Source organism: Egretta garzetta, unplaced genomic scaffold, assembly GCF_000687185.1.
Source record: "Egretta garzetta isolate BGI_Z169 unplaced genomic scaffold, ASM68718v1 scaffold375, whole genome shotgun sequence".
Classification (NCBI taxonomy): Eukaryota; Metazoa; Chordata; class Aves; order Pelecaniformes; family Ardeidae; genus Egretta; species Egretta garzetta.
Window position 1 is genome coordinate 2,684,506 of NW_009259786.1, and position 23,246 is coordinate 2,707,751.

At 38.8% G+C, this 23,246-nt stretch overlaps 1 protein-coding gene across 1 annotated transcript in view; it reads right to left on the reverse strand.

Moving 5' to 3' along the window:
* The window catches only part of CDC42SE2 (CDC42 small effector 2), an 85,961-nt gene that overhangs the window by 56,866 nt on the left and 5,849 nt on the right, over positions 1-23,246 (reverse strand). The window contains exon 2 of the mRNA XM_009639535.2: positions 14,095-14,167. The gene's annotated coding sequence lies outside the window, so the exon portion shown is untranslated. The remainder of the gene's footprint in view (positions 1-14,094; positions 14,168-23,246) is intronic.

The window sequence follows — 23,246 nt, forward strand, 5'->3', positions numbered from 1 at the left end:
GGAAAGAGAAGAAAGGAGATTATTTACAAGAAAATACATTTGAAAATACTATCAGCAATTGTGGTATGGATCAGGGGCATACTGTGTCCAAGCAATCTCTCTTACATTATTTTAGTTAGTTACCTGCTTGCAAACAGGTAAGGAAGGCAAACAAAATACACATAGAAAACATTGCCCTCTTCTTTCCAACCTTCTGACCTAAACAAAACCCCTAATGGAAGCCTGAAAAATAAACAGTATTTTGACCATGGTATTTCTTGTGCCAAAACAATCACTAGACATACAGTACTTCTACTGATAAACTTGAAAGGTCCTGAATAGCAAGTATGAAGTATAATACTTGTGCCTCCTCGCTATGAAAAGAATGCTGCTGTCACACAGAGTAAGAATCTCTATAAATATAAGCATGAAGACTCAAGTGTTTCTCACATTAGTCAAAACCATTTGCCCACTTGAAATGGGGAAGTACAAGTTCCTTTACTCAAGATCAGCTACGGAAGTTTTTCCAGCCAGCCAGTGCAACAGGCAGTCTTTTTGTAACTCACACGACAAAGCTAAGGAAAATGGCAGCAACAACTATTGCCGCTCTTCGTATCAGGAAGGACTGTCAGGTTCCTTCAAGACCTCTTTCGTAAACTATGCTGATGAAGACTGCAGAACAAGCCACAGACAGTGAAGTGAATTACAAGGCTTAGCTCATGATGGATTTAACATCAGATGCTTCCAAGTTTATGCTTAAAAAAAGTCCTTTGCCAACACCACCTACTCTGTTCTCCACCGTCTGTTGTTCTATTCTATTCTTTTGACAGGTAAATGTACTTAATCAGAGTTATTTCTCTTGGCGAATACTTAGTTCCCTAGACCACAAGGTAAATATGCATTAGCTATCCAGAAGGATCATCCTGGCTCCACAAGACAGACCATTAAGATTTTCTAACATAGAAATCCACTACCTTTTCTGGTACTGCCAGGGTCAGGAAAGCCTATGGATTCTGAGAAGTGCTTCTCTTTAAATGAGACTATGCTAGTGTTTTAAACACAGTAGAACTTCATCCTATGCTGGGATCACAGCAATTTGGAGATACAAAGCACTAAGTAGCACAACAGCTTCATTTTCTCTCAAGAACGGCTGTGGCAAATGACCAAGAAACAGGAATTAAACAGACAAGCTTTGGAAAGATAAAAATAGCCCAAACTAGCACACTGCCTTTTACAGAGAGGCAAAATGGCAGATTTTTTTTCATTTTGAGAGAAGATGCAGTATTTTTTTTACTCCTATGAAGGCTTTTGCCCCTTTCCCCAGTTACCTGGAACTCCTAAGAAGTTTTGCAGCCACTTTTGAAAAAGAGATTGTAATAACTTTGAAGTATATACAATTGGTGAATATCTTCATAATGACCTTTACAAACTTTGTGGTAAGCATTCTTTCTGCACACAACAGAACTGCTGGCAAACTCCACTATCACTGAAAATTTAATCTGTAAAATTCAGTGAAATCCTTTCTGTTCAAGGTATTTTCTGCTTTCACATTTCTCTTAGTTCCGTTTTGTTTGGATTTTTTTTTGTTAATTATTTAATAAAATCATAGTATTTTATTTGTATAATCCTTTCCAGTGAAAGGTCTGGAGAGGAGTCACTAGGGTTTTGCTGGAGGGCACAATCAAGTCTGACTTAAGTAAATCAACTCAAATGAAAAGCAAGCAGCAAATACTTTGACTAAATTGTCAAACATTTGTATGGTGACAATTCAGTTTACCATACAAAGTTTCCCTATTTTGAATGAGATCCAATCTCCTCTAATGCCACACAACTGTTCATTTTTAATACTCGGTGTGCAGGTGTGTTGGGGGACGTTTTCCTTGAATCTGCTGACAAAGACATCCTGTGTACATTTGGAAACAAAAAAGCAAAATCATGCACCAATTCTTTTGCCTGGGATAAAAATTTTTATCTGAAAGTTAAGGTGTAAGAAGTACGCATTTAGATGAAAGTTACAGTTGCTCTTCCACATGTTTTTCCATTATGTTGCTTCTTCTCAAATAAGAGAAAGGGCTGTTGTCAAGCTCCTTAAATTTGTAGCTTTGCTTTCACTAGCAACTTCTGCAAAGAGCACAAAATACAGATGTTAAATCTAGCATTTAGGTACAGCCTCAAATCCTACCCTAGCCCAAAACATTCCCTCATTTTTCTTCCCCCTCACAAAAAGACAGAGAAGTCTAGAATTTGAGACTCAAGGTGTTTCCAAATATTTTACAGGTGCCAGACCTTTGCACTTTACAGCAAGTCAGCAAATACATCTAGTGAGAGAACATGTTCTTCCTAGCTTTCACCTTCAGTCATCGTTCATTTCTCAGGCTGAATAAAGAACAAGTGAGGGAAGAGATAAAAGGAAAAAAGGAAAGCCACGAAATGAGTAACTCATCCCATCTACAATGAAGCTCCACTAAATCTTACTTGAACAGTTTAAGATGATGATGTTCTAGCTTTCCACCCAGCTCCTGGGCAGGACATTATTGTCAGTGCAGCAGAGTCAGCAGGAGGAAAGGCACGTTTGCCCCAGGTCAGAATGCTGGCCTGATCAGAGAACATCCATGAATCATCACATCTGCTGCTCTGGGCTCTTACAATCGACAACCAACTTACAATCAGCTTGTGCCACAGATCTTACAGACTGCGTATGGGAGGTATGAAAGTGGAAGAGAAAACAACCTATCTTGCCAAGAAAATGGCTACTGCATTTGTCAAGATGCTGAAAAACAACTAAAATAACCGAACTTCCCATGTCACGCTATTCTTAATTACAGTGACCAAGCGGGTCTGATTCTCCCCTTTTTCTCCCCCGCAAGAAGGGGGAATGGCTCACATGCAGGGTTCAGTGTGAAGGCCAGATACGGCTGCAGGATAATCAGCCACTTCCCCAAAGCCCTCTTTGTCTGCCACTCAGCCACAGATCATTTGGTTTAAGGTATTCATTATTCAGTCTCTCCCTCAAACAAACGCCCCCTCTCTCCCAGACATGCAGCCAGAACTGTGGCTGGTGAATCACTATCCACAGCTGGGTAGTTAATGAAGCTTATTGTATTCACATCATTAGTGCTATCCCAATTCATTCACAGGACTTCCCATGCAAGTAGATCGGATTGCTGCATCTTACAAATGAAACATTTAACATTAATTTCTCTAGAAAACATCAGTCACAATAAGCATAACCACATTAGAAGCATCAATGTAAATCTTGCAAATAGTCCCATGAATATATATATACATACATTTTTTGCAATAAATTAGTTTCTCAAACCACTGCTTCTTTTAAGGATTTTGTGCATGTCTACTACAAAAATCAGCTCAAACTGAATTCCTTTGTGCTCTTTAACTGGCGACAATGAATTGTGTGGTGTATCAAACAGCACTGTGAATTCTCCAGGAAATACAATAAGGTTAAGACTCTCAGAATCATGCACACACAAAAAACCAAACAAACAGAAAACAAAGAGCAAAAAACAACCACACCAAGGATTTTTACTACTTGTTGTGAGAACAAACTTATAGTGTTACATTCAATGTAAGAAATCCCTAAAACTCAAACCAAGATAGAGTTAAAAGTAACAAAACAAAGATGCTGGCAAGTCTTAAGTCATTGATTTATCTATCTATTAAAAAACATATAGATATATTTCAGTTTAAGGGTTAAAATTAAAAAAAGGGAAAAAAAAATCCCCAGGAAGAGTAACACAAGGTTCTTCTAAACACTAGGTTTAATTTGCTCATCTTCAAATGTGGCCATCCTCCACTGTGAAGCTGCCCTCATTCTTTTCTCCAGGCCCTTGTTGCTAGGGTTGCAGCTGCTCAGCCCAGGCCTGCTGAAGCGCATGTCTTCAGAGGGGGGCACAAAGGGGTTCATTATCTGCTGCTGCTCCTCCGAGCAGGCACAGCACCGCCAAAACAGAGCATTCCCCCTTCTCCCCCCACCAGAAAATAGGCAGGCAACCCCCACCACTCCTTCGTGGCCATTTACATGGCAAGAGGCACAGAAGGCATCCCCTGCCCTCGCTCAGCTGCCGGCCACCACCACAGGTTGCTCCCCTCCAGGGAAGGGTCTTCAGAACCTGCTCATTTAGGATCCAGTCCTCTTTACTCATAGCTTAATGGGAAGTTCACCCTGCAGTTTGACTTAAGAACTAGTAAGATGGGGTTTTTTTCTTTAAAACCAGTAAGAACAGCCTCCTAATATTTCTAATCTTCCAGAAGGAGTTGTGTTAAAAAGTCCTGACCGTCTCTGGGACATACAGGTTGAAGGCACAAAGCAGGAAAGGACACGACAACCAAATTGGCACACCATGCTGTGTGGTCTAAACTGCTGTTCCTTCACACTGAACTACCTTTCCAGGGCTTAATTTAAATCTTTATTGGCATTAACAGCTGGATTCATCCTATGAACACGTCTACACGGTTGTGAAGGGGACAGGGATATGGGCAGTGTTTCCATTCAGAAAATTTAGCTAAATAAATAAAACAAACTTAAAATAATAAAAACTAGCTGTTTCTTGGACTGGTTTTGGTACCATCTTGCTTATAAATGCCAGTATATTGTCAGCAATTTCCTATAAAGAAGTTGTTTAGCACTTCTCGTGTCAGAGGAAAGAAAACAGGCAAAAATAATTGGTTTTCACTTTTGAGTCCTCTTCCTCAGGGCAAAAAATTCATTGTTGGGCAGCAGAAAAAGAACAGAGAAGAGAGACATTAACTCTCCATGAGAACCCTGAGTATCAATGCCTAACAACGCACAAAACATGGTTTTTGAGGCTGTGTGCAAATAGTAGTTAACAGAAACTGAGATTTATTTCACTGAAAGCAACACTAAGTGATCATTAGTTTTATACTAATAAGCATATGCTGAGAGTACACAGGGTGCAAAAGCTGCCTCACATAGGGTGTCAGACTATTACACAGCAAGAGGTGGAAAGGAAATCACATTTTTTTCTAGGCCCAAACTGAAGGTCAGACCAGTTTTTCAATGTCATCAGATCAGCAGCCCTGTACCTGAAGGTCTGTCTCTTCAGCAACAGTGGAGGAAACATTTGGGATTTGTCCTACGTCTGAGGAACCCAAGTCTCCACAGAAGGCAACAGTAATGGCAGCATTCGCTGCCCCTAAGATTACCAGAGTGTTACGTGCTTACCGCCCTCCCAAAGAGTCAGCGTATGACAAGTTCTAGATACAGCATGAAACTAAAAGGCCCACAATCTCACACCTGTGATCTAACACTGGAAGGATCACAGACAGAAGATTTTTAACTCTGTCTTGACACAGGACATACGCAGAGAGTCTCGTCTGTTTCCTGGTAACCTTCTGAGAAACAAAAGGTTTAGAAGAACCTTTTGAGAAACAGGTTAGATCTTCCCTAACTTTGTTTCCTCTTGGTACTTCTGCTGAGGTTGTTGAGCCCCATGAGATTATTTCTGAATGGGCACAGAGGAAGGCAGGATGAACAAGCCTAATTTCTGCATGGGAATGTCTTTGGAAGTTCTCATTTTGAAAAAAGCAATGCATTTACAGTTAACTGTCTCGGTTCCATGAAAAGCATTTAATAACCTGGGGGAGGGGAAGAACCATCAGGAGTTTATAAAGAAAGAGATCCTGAAGAACACAAATGGTATATTCAAGGACCATGACTCAAATAGTTCTAGTGCAACAGATAGTTAATTGTTCTTCTAATCCAGAATTTGTGATGGCTTAACCTGCAATTGTGGGCTTTCTTCCACATAAATCTCTCATAAATATTTAAAGTAGGAATACAAGACCAAAAAAAAAAGGTATGTGTACCATGCTTACTCATGATACTATGTATTTTAATACTTGATTCCACCTGCTCCTTTTTGCTAGCCTAATGTCATACCTCTCTCTCTGTGTCTCCTGTTGTATAGCTCTGTGATTGGGATGATAGAACAGTTGGAAGGAAGAACTTCAATTTACATGTTAAAGTTATACACTTGCTAGAGCCCAAGTGAAAAAAAACCAACCCAATAAAACAACACATGTATTTCTCATTAGGCAGCAAACAAGACAGAAGTAACTAGAAGAATAAAGAGGGGTAATAGAGGAGCGGTAGAGTAACACCCAGTGGTGCCGAAATGACTGCAAGTCTTGAACATCCAGTGTAGTGAATAATGCTGGTATTTGTCAAAAGAGAGATAATCTTTTTATGTCCCTAGTCCATCCATTTTTGAACGTTTGAAATTAACTAGTATATGTATTATATTGTTATATACAGATAGATATGCCAAGCATCCCATTTGGTTTAATGAGGTGTGCACAAAGATATCACCCCCTGAGACTTCAAAACAAATCCTGATTTAGACTTGCTTTATAATGTACTGATATCCCAGAGAGTTGCAAAATTTAGACAGCGCTGGTAACACCAGTACCACTAGTCAGTGCACGGTGGTCGTCAGCTTTCATGCATGAATTCTGTACTGATACTTTGATGAGGAAAGAGACTAAGCGTTTGGGAGTTTTGCAGAAGTTTTGAAAGCAGTAGTCTAAAATACTTTCTTCCACTTCTTGATGAATATCCTATTTTACTGAAATATTGAAAATGCAGTATCTCAAAAATGAAGTACTTTCTAAAATGTACAAATTTTGGGAAGTTACTCTTCGTAACTGCTTGTTATTATTAACTGTGTTATAGAACATGTCTTCAGAATATAAGTGTTCTCTGCAAAACAAGCTATTATTTCTGGATATATGTGAATGTACCTTCCTTCTAGAAGATTCTCAACTATACATAAAAAAAAAAAAAACAGTGAAGTAAACAAAAAACCACTTCCACACTTGAGTTCAGCTTGAACTACCAAATTAGTAATAGCTGCAGTGCTACTCTACTGTAGAAGCTTCCGGTAAGTAAACACTACGTGACTTTGTTAAACGTATATGGAAATGAAAGTATATCAGTCTCTAAAGGCTGGAACAAGCACATGTTTTTCTTACAGTTCATTTTGCAACATTTAACAAAGTCAGACTTCTCTGCAACAAAGCTTTACAGCTGTGACTTTGATGTCTCTTTACAAGGGGTTACTAGCCACAGCAATGCAATATATTAGGTTAACAAAGAGCATCCAAGAACCTCCACTACTACATTAGTCACTCCTACTAATGCCTACCAAGCCCCTCATCCTTAAAGGGCACTACAGTCAGTTTCTGCAAAGCAAGTAACTTTTTCTAAGACTTTTCAAACAGAAGCAGAGTTTCCTTCCGTGCCACAGGACTTCACAACGTAACATCATCCAGCAGCCTTCAAGTTCTGGGTCCATCTAACAGCATCACCGCAGTGGTTAACGACCACTACAGCTGTTTTGAGATACAAGCAGCTGAAAGGAACAGGAAGAGACAGAAAGGTAACAGGAAAGGTTATGGTCTTACACTGGGGGAAGGAGAGAGGGAGAGGAGAAGCAAGACAGAGCAGAGCAAAAGAAACTGTACTCATGAAACAGGCCTGAAGTTTACATACAATATAAAAGAACTAGGTGGGAGATTTATTTTTAAACAAATGAAAAAAAAAAAAATCACACAAAAGAGAGGGAAGTAAAAGCACTTTTAATGATACCACAACAGATAGCCCACTGCATTAAGAAGCTTTGCTGTAATACATCTAAATATCCAGAGGCAAAGACAGTGCAGGAGATACTGAGGAGGTAGACAAAGAGAAGAAAGAGGGTACAGAAACAAAGGAACCATTGTATTTGTGAGAGAGCACTTGTTGACAAAATAACTTCCTAGACTGGTTTATCTGAAGGGAAATAATGAAATTTTGAAAATAAACCATATTTTTCTTCTACAGCAACTCCGTTAAGATAAGAAATTTCAGCCATCTTCCAAGAGTTTATTTTCGCTGCAACAGATAAAACAAGTCATAACATCTACGTACAAACTAGTCTGGGGATCTGCACTTTAAAATCAGCTGGGACTTCAGAGATTCATGTCCCAGTGTGGCTTTTCATTTACTTGTTAAGTCACAGTCCCTTAAAGGGCAGAAAACAGCAGCACCCCAGTCTCTTGTGGCATCTCAAGTTAGGAGCCTTATATTAGAAGCATCTCAAAACACAACTGGAAAGTTAGGTAGCTAGATTTTCAGAAGTGCCAAGTACCCAGCAGCTTCCACTCAAAGCCCACCAGATTTTCGAGATGCAGATGCTACTCAACTACAGATTTGGCTTATTGTTTTACAAATCAAACAACTACTCTGGCACCCCTGTCCCCCAATAATTAATTACAATGCTTCTCCATGCCTCCACTCCCTCTGCTGCATAAGGAAATTAACATTTTTAAAAATGCTGCAGCTACTAGCTCATGCGTAAGGAGGCAGGAGCAGCAAGAAATCACTTTGCTCGTTATATTTTTAAAAATAAAATGATATCGCAGAATGGTGTCTTGTGAGAAGCCCAATACAATTTGAATGAATTATATTCCAAGAAACTAGATCAATCTCTCCTGGACATAGGGTAGCACCCAAAGGGCTCAAACAAACTGCAACAATTCTGGTAATGGCATGAGTAAACATGCAGGCTAGGTGTCTGTGAAACTACAGAAAGGACGCAAGAGGTCTGTGAAATCTGCATGTCCAAAGCTGAATGTCAGTAAGATTTTCAAGACAGTATTTTGAAACTATGTGCCAAAGTCCTAAGTGCTTACTGCAACACATCCCTCCTTCAAGGGATGTAGCTTAAAGAGCTTCTTCTACTAAGGGAGTACCCAGTAAGCTGAACATAATGCTAAAAAACAAAGCTAGAAAAGAATCCATTCTATGTCCTTCAGTGTGCTGTAGCAACTACTGGTTCAAAAGATGACACTGAAGTGGAAGAACATTTTCTGTGGCAAAGATGAAGCTGAAAGTGTAAACTGGGCCATTAGCAAAAGCCTGTTCATTACTTCCTCTTTCCTTCTTGATACTAGCTCATTAATATAGGAGAGAATATTATCTCTTTCCTTCTTTTGAAGAAAATGGACAGTTGCCATGGTTAGATGCTCCACCCAGAATTCAAGAACAAGATTTAAATACAGTAAGGGAAACACTTGTGTTCTCCTCCACTGGTGTTCACCTTTGCATCCAGCATGCTGTAAACATCAGTCTTAGACTTCATTATGAGCTCTTTCCTGCCTCAATGATACCTAACTTACTAAATTTTAAGTATCTCAAGTATTTCATGCTGTAAGATAGGGTTCCTTAATTATTTAATACCTATAGCAATCTAATTTGACTTTATAACGCATGCACATTGTCTTCTGAATGGATAGGCATTGCACATTGGAGGGCAACTACAAATCTGATGTACAGAAGACAGACCCTAAGCACTAAACAACTTGTGAAAAAAGGGACCATTAATGCACAGACTGGGCTCTCCCAGGAAACAGGACACCAGCATTCAAGCTGTCCCAGGACATTTGTCCTTGTCATTTTCACTGCAGACAGCACTTTGTCCTGAGCGTTAGATACCACGTGGGCTTGGGGCATCTTCTGTGGAGACACGATTATTCATGGTGGTGAAAGCCAGAATTATGCTCTTAGGCTTCTTAGGCTTTGTGCCTTAATTACAAAATGACAGGATTTTTTCCTGCATAAAATCACATATAAAAACAAAAATATAATTGCAAAGTACAGTGTATGTAAGAGGGCAGGAAGGACATACAGTTTTTTCAGGATGCCATATTTCACATGGAACATAAGCTTAACCAATTTAAGGAAAAGATTACAGCATATGACTGTACTTCCAGGAAGAAAAAAAAAATAAAAAAATCTTAGAGAACAGAACTTCACAATCTGTTAGAGATACTTTAAATATGATTATAAAGCACATTCTATAGCTGGTTAGAAGTCTAAATATAAAACCTCGAAAATTAAAGATCTCTCAGGGCATGTACTCAATATTTCAAACTACAGTAACTGAACAACATGTAGGTGTACTTCCTAGCATCATTTCTTTGTGGGCCTCATGCTTTCCTTTCCCTCCCTATTACACTGCAGGATGGCTTACCCACAAAGGAGGACAAACCAGTTTAAGGGTCTAATTTAGACATCAACCAATATTCCTATACTACTTTTTGTTTACTATTCTCTTCATACAGACAGGTGTAATGAAAGTTGGCTTCCATGACAGCAATTTTTTTATTAAGTCTTTGATTTCTAGCTTTTTTATGGTTTACGGTTTCCATTGGCACAATGTTTCAGTGAATTTGTTCCCCATGTTCCACTTGACTGTGAGGAGTGATAGCAAAAGTTGTGCTGTGGGCCTCTGCATAAATATCACCTGATTAGATCAGCTGTGTTCTACTCCAAAATGCAAACAAAACCTTTCAGGGAAAAAAACCAAAACCATTTTTGAAGACCTATGTAAGAAGCTGCATCAGTTACACAATCCAGCTGCACCCCAGTGATCTGACCCAAGTTTAGCAATGAAGGAAGTGGCGTCAGATACAAACACGGTGCAAAGGCCAGCAGTAATGAAATGTATTTATACAGGTATCTGAGATGGAGTAACGGAAGAGCACAGTTTTGCACCTGTGTTACTTCAGAGTTATTCTACAGGATTAAGGCAATGATCAGAACTTGAGAGCTGCAGGTAGAAGTTAAGCTAAACTGAAAAAAGTCCTTCATTAAACAAAATGTTAAAATCCAACATCTTATGTGAATTTTCTTCCTTTGCCCTTTAAGTGAACAGCACATATAAATTTTAATTAAATAAGTAAACTAAAACTTCTCTTTTTGCCATTGCTCCAAACTCATGAATCAATTATTAAATTGAAAATTAGTCTCATACAGAACTGATGAAATTGTGGTGGATGAAGTCTAAACAGTTCCTTGCATGGGAAACTAAAATCCATGAAAATCTTACTCAGAAAAGACAGCCCATGAACCAGATTTGAAAACCATACACTACAAAAGCAAGGTAATAGAAAAGACATATTTCAGATTTTGAAGATACACAGGCTTTTCGGTGGTGGTATCCAGACGTGAACACAACACATGAATAGTTTGCTAACATTTCAGGCTAGGAATTCTGGCTGCAAGAGCATACTGCAGAAGTGTTGCAGAAGCTTTTAGTGCTAGATGTGAATGGAGTAAGGCTTTCCTTGACAAACTCAAGACATTTACTGGTGTAAAAGCATTTATCTAAAATTCACTACCATTTTGTCACTACCTCCAGAAGGGAGAAACTTTTTTCCACCTTCTCCCCCACACCAGTATTCTAGATCTTTAGTGAATTAAGTAGCAATACTATAATGGAAAAGTTAAGAAAAATGATAAAAATTTATTTTCCAGGTTGTTCTGTGTTTGCTCTAAGCAGTTGGAAAATGTATCTTTCAAGTATCATGAGACCAGATGAGTAATATATTAACTACGACGAAGAGCCACAAGCCTTAATGCCTCCCCTTTCACATGACATCCACCCACCATGTGGTCAAAGTCATGCAACACAAAACATTGGCTATGTGAATGAAGATGCAAGTCCAGCCACAGAATTGGACAGGGGAGGGAAAAGCTGCAGCATTCTCAGTAAAGAGGCAGTAGGGAATGACCTTGGTGCACTGTCCTGCATCACTGTCTTACAGGCTGTCAGTTTTAATCTCAAAATACTTAAGATAAATGAAAAAAAAATATAACTTCTGGTGGTTTTAGGCTGCAATAGGACATACTGTAAGACGTTTATGGAGATTTTACACTTGCCAATTTCATAGCTGCCAGGGAGGCCAGTCAGGAAGACTGTACTTCCTGACCTGTGATTGAAGCTTCCTGCAGACACTCTTGGAGCATGTACAGAAAGGGCAGCCAACAGGTTGGGAACACCCATTGCACTTCACTTGCTTCTCGCACAAGAATGAAATAGACATATTTTCGCACTGTGGAGCTTTCTCTGCTCCCTGCTTCCCCCTGCTCTGGGTAGGATCACCACTGACTGACGCCAGCGCTCCAGGAAAAGTTCTGCTTCCCACTTGGTCCTCCTGCATCAGCTCTCCTCCCTGCAGCTTGCAAGACAGCCCTTACTCTCCTCCAGTAGCAAATACTCCTCCTCTTTTCCTCTCCATCATCTTCTTCAAACGGACATCACCATCTTTTACCCACTCTTATCACCCCTACATCTGCTATCCAGCTGCCTGCATCCTCTTCTCCCCCTTCCATCCACCTCCACAGGGTGGGTTTTTTTGGTTGTGGGGTTTTAAGGGGTTGGTACCTTTTCAAGATTTATTTTTAAATTACCTGATTGGGCTACCATTTCCTTCTTCTCTCTCCCACTCCTGACAGAGACTCAAGAACAGAGATTCCCCATCCCCAACACCCCATTCTCACTCTGCAATGAAACATTTTTTCACAGGGTGGTTATATAAATGTCTGGGGATGCTCCTGAGGCGTAGCAGCATGAAGCAGGCCAGAGGAACCGCAGGGCCAGCAGGGGAGGCTGCAGCTCCTGCTCCCACTTTGGGATGCCACTTACACTTCCAGTTTCACAGGCTAGTAATAAAACCACCTCCTTGTCACATGCTTCTCCAGGGTAAATTCGTGTGCAGACTCTTCCTCGCCAGGCTCTCTGGCAGAAAGATTTTGCAAGTAATAGTGAAATCAGAGCTGAAAAAAACAGGTGTGTTCATAGAAAGGAAGTGCACAACATGAAGGATAAGCCTAAACACGTCTGGCATCAGTTGTACTGAAAACAATTCAGGGTTGTCAAAGAAACATGGGGAAAGGGAGAGAGAAAGAAGGAAACAGAAAACGTGATGTTAGTCATTTACCCATATTTAAATGAAATTCAGCATACTTTGAGTATTCTTAGAGTAAAGCATCAAATTTTACGGCTACTTGAATTACATACTTCATGAACGGTGCTCAGAAGCACAGTAAGGTAGAATAGAAAGATATTTATTACATAGTACCTAAGAAACGGAATAGCATTTTGCAGGCATTGCTCTCAACGCAGAGAATTGTGCAATGTGTCCTACAAGTTGTACTTCTTTCTGAGGAAGCAGCACATATAAGAGATTGTTATGCACATTTCCTAAAGTACTGTTACCTAAAAGAATCCTTCTCCACAGTTCATTTGGATATTTAGACAGTAAAATATGAAACAGTAAAGGACAGCATTAGAGTAGAATTTACAAGCTTCTAAAATTAAAGTTGCTGTACAGAATTGAGCTCATAAGAAACCAGCAGTAGTTTCAGGGTTTAACTGTTCCACCAGTACTCATGTAATCCACACTAATTAACCCTACATAAATGTTTTGCAATCATATCACTTACTAAAGTCAAATAGGAATAGATCTATCCCAGACTTTTGCTGGAGGCCAAATCAGCTGATTAAAAACATTGGCCATTCATCTACATAATTTAACACCACACCAAAGCAAGTGTACTTGATGGGAATTAGAACGTAAAGTCAAGCTGGATGGGTCCTCCAAAGCTGAGCAAACCAGGATAAGCAATAGCCTATGACATTAAATTACAAGTTAAATTATTAAAGCCATGAAAGGTATCACACAAAGAACACCAAAGGAGTGTTGTCATCTTATTGAAGAATTAGGTATTGAAGATCTATTTAGAAATGTTATTTTGAACAAAGGAATAGGAATGTGAAATTGACATAAATTAGCAAATCCATGGAGAATATACTTTGGTAAGAAAATTAGGGAAGGATATCTAGATAAAGTATATATGGCTGCACATACCATAAATACGAAGTCTGTTGGGGCAACAAGACAATTTAATGCTGTCAAAAAGAATTTGTTAAATTAATTGTGTCACAAAGTACCTGAACCTCTTATCAAAATTAGTCTAAATTAGATATAAATATTAATCAATCTGGTTTTATTATGAGCACAAAGGACATTTGCATAGCATAATTCTGCTGGAGTTCTTATGAGGAGCTCACCACCAGGGAGGCACTTGAAATGCCACTTAGAATTCATGAGAAGAACCATGAAACCAGATCCAGTCTACTTAAGGTTAGAATCCCTATCATGCTTTGATGGTTTTGGTACCACAATGAATATTCATAGATCTGTCATCTATGTTTACCTCAACATTTAAAGTAAATTGACAGTATTGCTTACCTGAATTTCACAACTTCAGTTACTCAAGCCCTTTCTTCAAGCAGCAAGTTATTCACTGAAGATATCCCCAATTCTAGAGAGCAAGGAAGAAGGGAAAAAATGGCATAAGTAACTATCCATTACAGTTCCTAATACAAATTATTTATAACGAAGAACAATGTAACTTCACATTAGCAGGAAGAAAAGAAAACGGCTACGAAGAGGGACAGTCAGGAGTTCTCCAACTCATCTCCTTTGCAGAGCACCATTGATGTCAGAACAGCTGAGCTACTGCCATTTGTGAATGAATTCAAGGATTAAGAGGCTACCTCGTTTACTGCAGTGTTCGAAGAAACCTCCACTGACTTGTGCACTCTCAGGTGCTCTTTATTCTTACCCTAATTTGTTTATAAATTGTTTAAAATATATACAAAATTTATGTGTGTGTATATATACGCATGTATGACATAGCTAAGGGAAGTGAATAAGGAGCACGGGTTCAAAAGCAGTAACCACTTAGTTTTGGCTGTTCCTTTTGCTAGGGTCAAACCTTAGTATTAGCAGGGGCTAGTGGAAAGGCCCTAAACCAGATGTATATTCCAATATCTTTGTGTGCAAGATTAGTTAGATAATCCACTTTACTGATCAGCTCTCCGAACACTGGCAATACCAGGTAGTTCAGGAAATAACTGGTTTGTACTAAGTGCCCAATAAGAATGCATAACTTGGCAGTTAAGTCTCATAATACATGTGAGGTTTCGCAAACAAGTTTGTTATTGAATTATTGTCCATGACATCTGCTACCAAGTTCAGGAGTTCTCAGGGAAAGGAAGGATGGATTACAAATACCACAGGCAATAACAGAAAGGAAACACATTCATAAGCGCTGGCTCTGAGTGACAAGAATCACAGCTCTAGAATCTGCTGTTGAAGTACCAGCAGATTGTTTACAGGTGTCAAACCTGTATTCAAAACAAAACCCCCTGTATTCAAAACAAACCAGAACACCCCTGTATTCAGAGAGCATCCACCTGTAATGATAAACTGTTGTGAACAGCATTCATATACCAGAAATGGCTTCAAAACAGACAGGAGCTGTGAGGAAAGCTGGAAACTTCAAACAACCCAGTTCAGGCTTCAAATGCTCACGTAAATAAGGTAAAAGTAGTAGTAAATTAAATTTTATGTATCTCCTATGTTAGGTAGTGTAATGTTTTGCAGACTTTATTAAAAAAAAAAAAACAACCCGTCTCTTCTACACTTGAGCTCCCTTGTATTTTATCTTTCACACTACAAGGAAAGGCATTTTTTTGCCAACTTTCACTGGGGGCTTGTCATATTTCAGCCCTTCCTTGCTCACAAACTAGGGAACAGAGTCTTCTGGGTTTTTTTCTCAGACTGACATAAGCCAAATTTTAAAAGTAAAATTAAGGTGTTTTTTATCTTTACCCTGTAGTTTTCCGAAAAGACTGTCAGAAAATTTATAGACTAGAAACAAAGAGCTGAGGCAGATGAGAGCAGGTAAACAGACTATAAATGAAGAGAAATGGTAAATCAAGAGAAGAATGCTGGGAGGAAAAGAGGGAAGGGAGAAACTTGTCTGGACAGCGTTACATGTCAGAGACAGAAAGCTTTGATCACCTTTTTTGTTAGCACAGAAATCTGGGTGGTCAAAAAAGAAAGACTTCACAGCAGTGGATTAGTAAAAGGAACGATATTAGGAACTGGCTATAACTGCCTTTGTGAAAATCCGGTTTGATGATTGCATAGCCCTGACAGTGACACAAGGAGACTCTCTGGAAAGAATGAGATTTGAGACTCCTTCGTTTGGCTGAGGAGTCAGACAACAGCTTTTTACTCTTTGTTTGTCTTTAGTTACCTCAGAATAATGAAGGTGAGACAACAGTAAACATTAATTGGCAGAACAATAAGCTTGACAGACTATATAAAACATATAGAGTTACTACATGAAGGGATAGAGAACTACAGGTCTGAAAGATGGGACATCTAGTTGGAGCAAAACAGGAAGCTATCAACATAGCAGCAGAGGCACACAGGGAAAACAGTATCGTAATGCTTGGGCTCCACATAAAAGTCAACAGAATTCTACTTACAGGTATTCTGAATATAGTTTCTTTCCTCTGATAAAAGCAACCTGCTTATAACACATGACACTGCACTGGTTGCCTAACAAGTTCAGTAAGAAAGCAAATAAAAATCCTTAAAGCCAGGAAAGGCAAACATACATTTTTAGAGCAGATGTCAATTTGGGAACTGAATTGTCTCTGGAAGTTGACTACCTTCTAGTTAAAGACCCCGTGAACAATATCTGATATATAGATAGGAGAACCAACTAATTTAACTGTAGTTAAACATGGACCTCCTCACTCAAATGCAATTAAACTGAAATCAAAGCAGAGAAAGATTCATGTTAGTAAATTTTACTGAAAGAAAACTGAGACAATTCTGCAGTATGATATGTTAGCACAGAGCACACACGTAACATCCTAAAAACATGCACAGCCTGCAATTCTATATAAGCCATTTCAATACATAACACTATTTATACAAATGAGGTAATGGTAAATATAAGAATAGCTAAATTTAGAACTTCAAAGCCAAATGTCTTCCTCCACCCCCTCCTTAAAGAAAAATAGACTAAGTAGAAAATAAATGAGTTACACTTTCCTAAACTGTAGTATTAGAAATCTAGGGCCATGCCGTTAAGAGTGGCAGGACAGAACAATGAAAGCCGTCCTTGTACAATAATAATTTAAAGTCAGTCACAAATGAGATCTGGACCAGTAGTTGTAAGTCATCGTGTCACAGCTATTTAGAGTACACAGATGAATGAAGCCTGTAGACTAAACCCACATCCTAATGGACAATTTAATTCACAAAACCACTTCTCTAAATGGTAGCCTTCTGGCTTGAAAGGCTATTAAATGAACTGGCATAGAGCACCAGCCAGCAGAGTGGAAAGAATGGTTGTTTGCAGGTACTGCCAAGGCACACTACTAATCAAGCTGTAACCACTTTCTATGAAGTCTGGACAGCTTATTGCAGGCTTGCCCATATCACTCATTCATTAAGAATGTCAGTTATAAATAGCAATTGTCTAAGTGTTAGCATTTGCATGAGATTTTGAAGGTTTATGCTTGTCTGAAGGCTTGTTTTCAGAGCTTTCAGAGCTACCAATTCAGTATGATTCCTATATTTCAGAGTAATAATTAAATTACTGATTTAACCAGTTAAAGAAATCTCTAACATTGCAATATTAGCAGGAGATTTCATCATTATCCTGACATTATCTGCTTGGATGATTTCTTATTTTACTCAGTCCATCACAGCTTAAAAGTCATATTAGCCTTTTTGAGAAGTTTAGTATAAAACTTGTGTATGAAAACAAAGATGACAAAGTACAAATCAATATGATAAATGACATATGGATTACCTTAGAAAGGTGAAACATACCTACTAGTACAGTGCTTCTACTGAAAAGATACACTCTCTTTTAGAGAACCTAAATGATAAATAAGTCCATCTTGATGGGGCAGCTGCAAAAGCATCATAAGCATTAACAGACTTGAGAAAATTAATGCTGTAATTACTAAGTGTATCAAATTCAGAGAGAAAAATCATTAGTGCAGCCCCATAATGCTTTCTAAGTTGTTTCACAATTACATAGAACAGGTTGAAATTTGATAAAGAACTTGAAGACACTATGTATGTAAAGTGTAAGCTTTAAAAATCCATTTGTGTCTTAAGGAAAAATATTGTCTAAGCTAAAGAGGCCATGAGTTCATGGTAGATGAAGAGTTAAATAGCCTGCAAACACCAAATCCTTTTGAGTGAAAAAAAAAAAAAAAAATCCAGACATTGAACTTCTGGAGAGAGTCCAGCAAAGAACCACAAAGATCAATAAAGGTCTGGAGCATCTCTCCTATGAGGAAAAGGTGAGAGAGCTGGGACTGTTCAGCCTAAGGAAGAAAAGGCTCAGTGCATCTTAGGGTAGATGAAGAGTTAAATAGCCTGCAAACACCAAATCCTTTTGAGTGAAAAAAAAAAAAAAAAAATCCAGACATTGAACTTCAGCAGTTTCACCAGTGTATCCACATGAAAATGATAATCTAAACTTTATATTGGGTTTTGTTATCTTCATTAGAACATCTGACTTTTTCATCCTTTTGCAAGCTATTAAAAACAGAATTGGGAAAAAAAAATAATCAAGGATTAGATTTACACCTGCTAAATAATTTTAATCTCTCTAGACATATATAGTATATACACACAGTCAATGACAAAGTCACATACATACAGAAAATTACAGATAGCCAGTAGGGCATATTTTATCATTTCATTATGAACTGCTGCACCAATTCATTTAATAGAGCCATAGTAAATGTGAATGGGAGTTAATAAATATCAATCGAGTTCACAGCTGTGCATATTTGGAAGCAAAAGAGCCATAAGGCATGTAACATTAAATTTGAGGCACAAAAAATCATGAAAGCTCGTTTGAGTTTCTCCCATTCCTATCAGAGGGATGCAAGTGTCAACATTAGAGTCCCTTAGAGGACAACGTAGAGACAAGAGTTTACACTTAAGTAAGGAGGAGGAAGATACCTCTATTCACCAACTTAGCCTAGAAGAGGACTTGGGAAAGTAGCCTACTTGGAACTTTTCTCTGAATACCTTTTCCTCACCTTAAACATTGTGTTCAAGATATACAACATTAAGGCATTTCAGTATTTTATAATGTTTACATTTACCTCCCTTGGTCTCCAGAAATCTGCCCAAGAAAAAAGCAAATAATCCTCTTGGAAACTACTAGGAGTCACATGCATAGAAGGGTGACCTCCAGGTCACATTTATCTGTGCTGGCATCAAGCTTTCCTATTTCTTCTCTGTTCTAATGAAATTCTTTGGCTCATCAGTGACACAGATGTGTCTACTTGGATGACGAATAGACAACACTGTATGAACACAGTAAGGAGAAAACTGACAGAGGCTGGGAGTGCAGATATTCAGCTACGTAAGGCATGAAATCTTATATTTTGTTCCTATTAGACACATTTTTAGTATGAATTTTTAGTATGGAAAAACTCAGTATGTATTACAATGTTTGAGGGGCTAAGCCTTTCATGGAGAGAAAGAAGAAGCATCTGTGTACTAAGACTTCTTTGTCAGATTAGTTTACTACCATACAACCTAAATTTAACAGTGATCTCTTTTGCTGTATGTAAAAGCGTTCCTTTTTCATTAGGAAATGGCTGAAAGAGCCCAATACCATGAGGGGTTTTGGTGGGGGGAAGGTGCAGTTAATAGTGTGGTTTTCTGAAGCAGGTATTGTGTTTTCATACCTGCCAACTTAGGCTTTGAGAACCTGACATGAATAACTTAACTGATTTACCAGATAAAGGATGTAATTTACTTAAATTCTTGCTTCAAAATCTAGTATGAATAATCCCTTAGCTGTCTGCTTTAAATCACACAGGTGACAATCAACCAGTGTGCTACTACAAATCCTGTGCTAACAGAAGTAGACAGGTTGAGGTAATCAACAGAACAAAAAAAACCCACTTGAAACTACAATAGGTCATTGTTTGAAATCCTATGGACCATAAAGTTTTGTCTCTTAAAGAACTAAAAAGAGAGGTATCCTGTTAGTGGACATTAAACATCTGCTTCTGCAACAAGCAAAGAAAGGACCTAGCAAGTCACTAGCTATACAAACAGCTCCACTGCCTACACAGTGGAGTTCAGCCTTCGCAAAAAACAGCCTTGAAAAAATGCAATTTGTTTTCCTAAGGCAAAGACTTTCAAAGTCATCACTTCCCACACTTACCCTCCTAAAAGGAGGCCTGGCATCTTGAAGAAAAAATACCATAGTAATAAGCATTATTACTATGACAGACTGCACATAACAAGTGAATATCATTGTAAAAACAAAATACATGAAGTGATGTGAATGCACACACGGATGGCTCAGACCTACAGCTGAGTAAGTTCAGGCCAGTCTTTGTGTCATGCCAGGCCAATTACTCTGCTGTGCCCGTGGCATGGGCACCTCTCCTGAGCCTCCCCTAACTCATCTGATGCACAGAGCGCATTTCAACCCCACATCCCTCTTGGTGGTTTTCCTGTAGGGTTTATCTGTGCAAGTGAAGAAGCCTAATCTCTCAGGCCATCTAATGCAAAGTTGTTGTAACTTGGCCTGCGTTTTGAACCAGCATCAATGCCTCTGTTACTCTCAATAGCACTGGGCCAGAATTTTTAAACTAGTAAGTTACTGAAACTCATTAAAATTTTAACCAATCAGTGTAGCAATAGGGAAATTAAAACCTCCTTCATCCAAGCCTCCTGGATTTTTTTTCAGTTTATTTAGACTACAGTAGTAAAGATCCAAGAAACGTCAGGTTTAACTTTTGTCCCCCCCACAAAGCAGTAGCCAGTCTTCCTATAAATTCATAGGAATTTATATGTCGTCAGCACTGACTGAACAAGGGTAGTTACTAAGAACCAGTTTCAGCACTCTAAAACAGAACACAGTTCCTCTTAAAAATCTTTTTTTTGTTGTTGTTGTTGTTAATTTAAACTAGTATTGACTACACTTCAGAACTAATTCTGTGTCCAAGGCAACAACTGCATGTCTGAAAGCATCCAGACAGGCTTACCCAAAACCAAGAACGTTAAACATTCACAATGACTTGGCAGAAATCACCAGGACATGAGCTATCAGTAAAGTGTCCTCGATATGTAGTGCCAGTTGTAAAGCACTGACTTATAAGCCTATCCTTAAGTTCTTAGAGAGGCAACAAAAAAGTTTTGAAGTTTCTTTGCTAGATTACAAGATTCTTATACACAATTTCCTGCACAGAAAAAAAGACTCCATGATTACTCATGGCTCTGATTATTTCAGTGGATTAGTTTCAGAATCACAAAAAAAAATCTGACTAAAAATTAGACTATAAGCAGTATTAGCTGCATCATATTACTATGGTTTTAATTAAGCAAAGAACATATCAACATCAAAGAACAAGCAGTGCTAGTGGCACTGAGCATATGCAATATTAACGGATTCTGTTAATGCAGATTCTGACTTTAGCCTTCCTCCCACACACACACATTACCATGGTGATTTGCAAAATTTGCTGCCTGGGATCTTGGAACAGTACAGTATTTGAAAGGCCCTCAGCATCTTTGAATAGATGCAAACACAAATTAAGTTACTTTTAAAGAGACAATAAGCCACAAATAGTTCGATAAAGCTGTCTTTGCAGAAGAACGCTGACAAAAATATCTTAATATGACCTCAACCAGTAGAAACAAAGCAACAACGCTTCCACATTATGCTTTCTGTCCCTGAAAGAGGGAACTAAGTTTAAGGATTTAAGAAAAGAAACCACATACATTCAGTATAAAAAGCATAATCTAGAATCACCATTAGGTCTGCCAACATTGAGTAGCTATCTGTGGAATTGTCACTTTCAGAACAACATATTTTCTTTAAAGGAATTCTTAGTTTATAGACTATTTCACTATAATGCACACTTGTTTGGACTATAGCAAGTCTATGCCTGCTGTGAGTTTCCCACAAGTGGGATCACTCTGGACGTGGTTTCCTTTTATTTATTATAATTTTCAACAGAAATTTAAAAAAAAAAAATCATCTTAAGAAATGAGGATCATCTTACTGTGAATACATACATATCCTAACAACATAGAGGGCACAGGACTGGGAGCAAAGGCAACAATTCTTGGTTCTTGGTGCCCCAACCAAACAATAGGTTAAACAAACAAATCCATCACAACCTCCAGTATCTGTATTGTCCTGTATATTCAAACTAAGGTGTGAGACATTATCACTGTAAGTGTCCTGATTTTGGCTGGGGTAGAGTTAATTTTCTTCCTAGCAGCTGGTCTAGTGCAGTGTTTTGGATTTAGGATGAGAAGAATGTTGAAAACACACTGATGTTTTAGTTGTTGCTAAGCAGTGCTTACACCAGTCAAGGACTTTTCAGCTTCCCATGCTCTGCCAGGTGCACAAGAAGCTGGGAGGGGCACAGCCAGGGCAGCTGACCCAAACTGGCCAAAAGGGCTATTCCAGACCATATGTCATGCTTGGTGGTAGTTGGCCAGCAGGAGAGCGATTGCTGCTCGGGAACGGGCTGGGCATCAGTCAGTGGGTGGTGAGCAATTGCATTGTGTATCACTTGTTTTGTATATTCTGTATATTCTATTATTATTATTACTTTTTTCCCCTCTGCTGTTTTATTAAACTGTCTTTATCTCAATCCACAGGTTTTACTTTTTTCCCCCCAAATTCTCTCCCCCATCCCACTGGGGAGCAGCTGTGTGGTGTTTAGCTACCTGTCAGGTTAAACCACAACAGTAAGCACCTTGGGATACAACTAACACAATTATGATTCTAATGAAGAAATAAAAGGGACAAGACTTCATTGTAACTGCTACCTGCAGGTAATGACTAATATTACCCTTGCAAATGCATTCTGGCAGAGATGCCCTTGACTTTCTTCACAGTCACAACTGTAATGGATTTAGGACCTCAATGAAAGGTTCACCACTATCTTCATCAAAGCCAGGGTTTAACTGGAAACACTTAAAACTGAAAGGCATCCCTCACCAATCCTAGTGACTTCCCAGGAAAGGCCTGCAGAAAGTGGAAGCACCACTTAACAATCGTGCATGGGTGAAGAAGAGGTGCCAGTGCAGGGATTTACAGGCTCTTCCTTAGAGCCCTCTCAGGAAGCTTGGGCAGTGGTGGACCCTGAGTCCCTGTGAAAGAACTGCATTAAGAGTCACGTATTTCACAATAGAGTGGCTGTACTGACATACTGCCTCTTCAAATTCATCTCCACACAGTCTTAAGCCCAACTAACATTTTTCGAGAGCATCACAAGGCTTTACCCATTACAAGACAGCTTAGCAGAGAACAAGTTAAAATTGCATGAAATAACAGCTGGACACACCTAGATTTATCTTTCAGAATAATTCACTATTTCAACACTGAAATAAGATGACTTGAGTATGCAGCAAACCCCAGCTATACCCGTGATGTTATTGGTGACATGCTCCCACTGTGAGCAGATAACCTAAATATTTGTGTAAGATGAATTTTTGGTAGGGCAACAGAAAAAAAAAAAATGAAT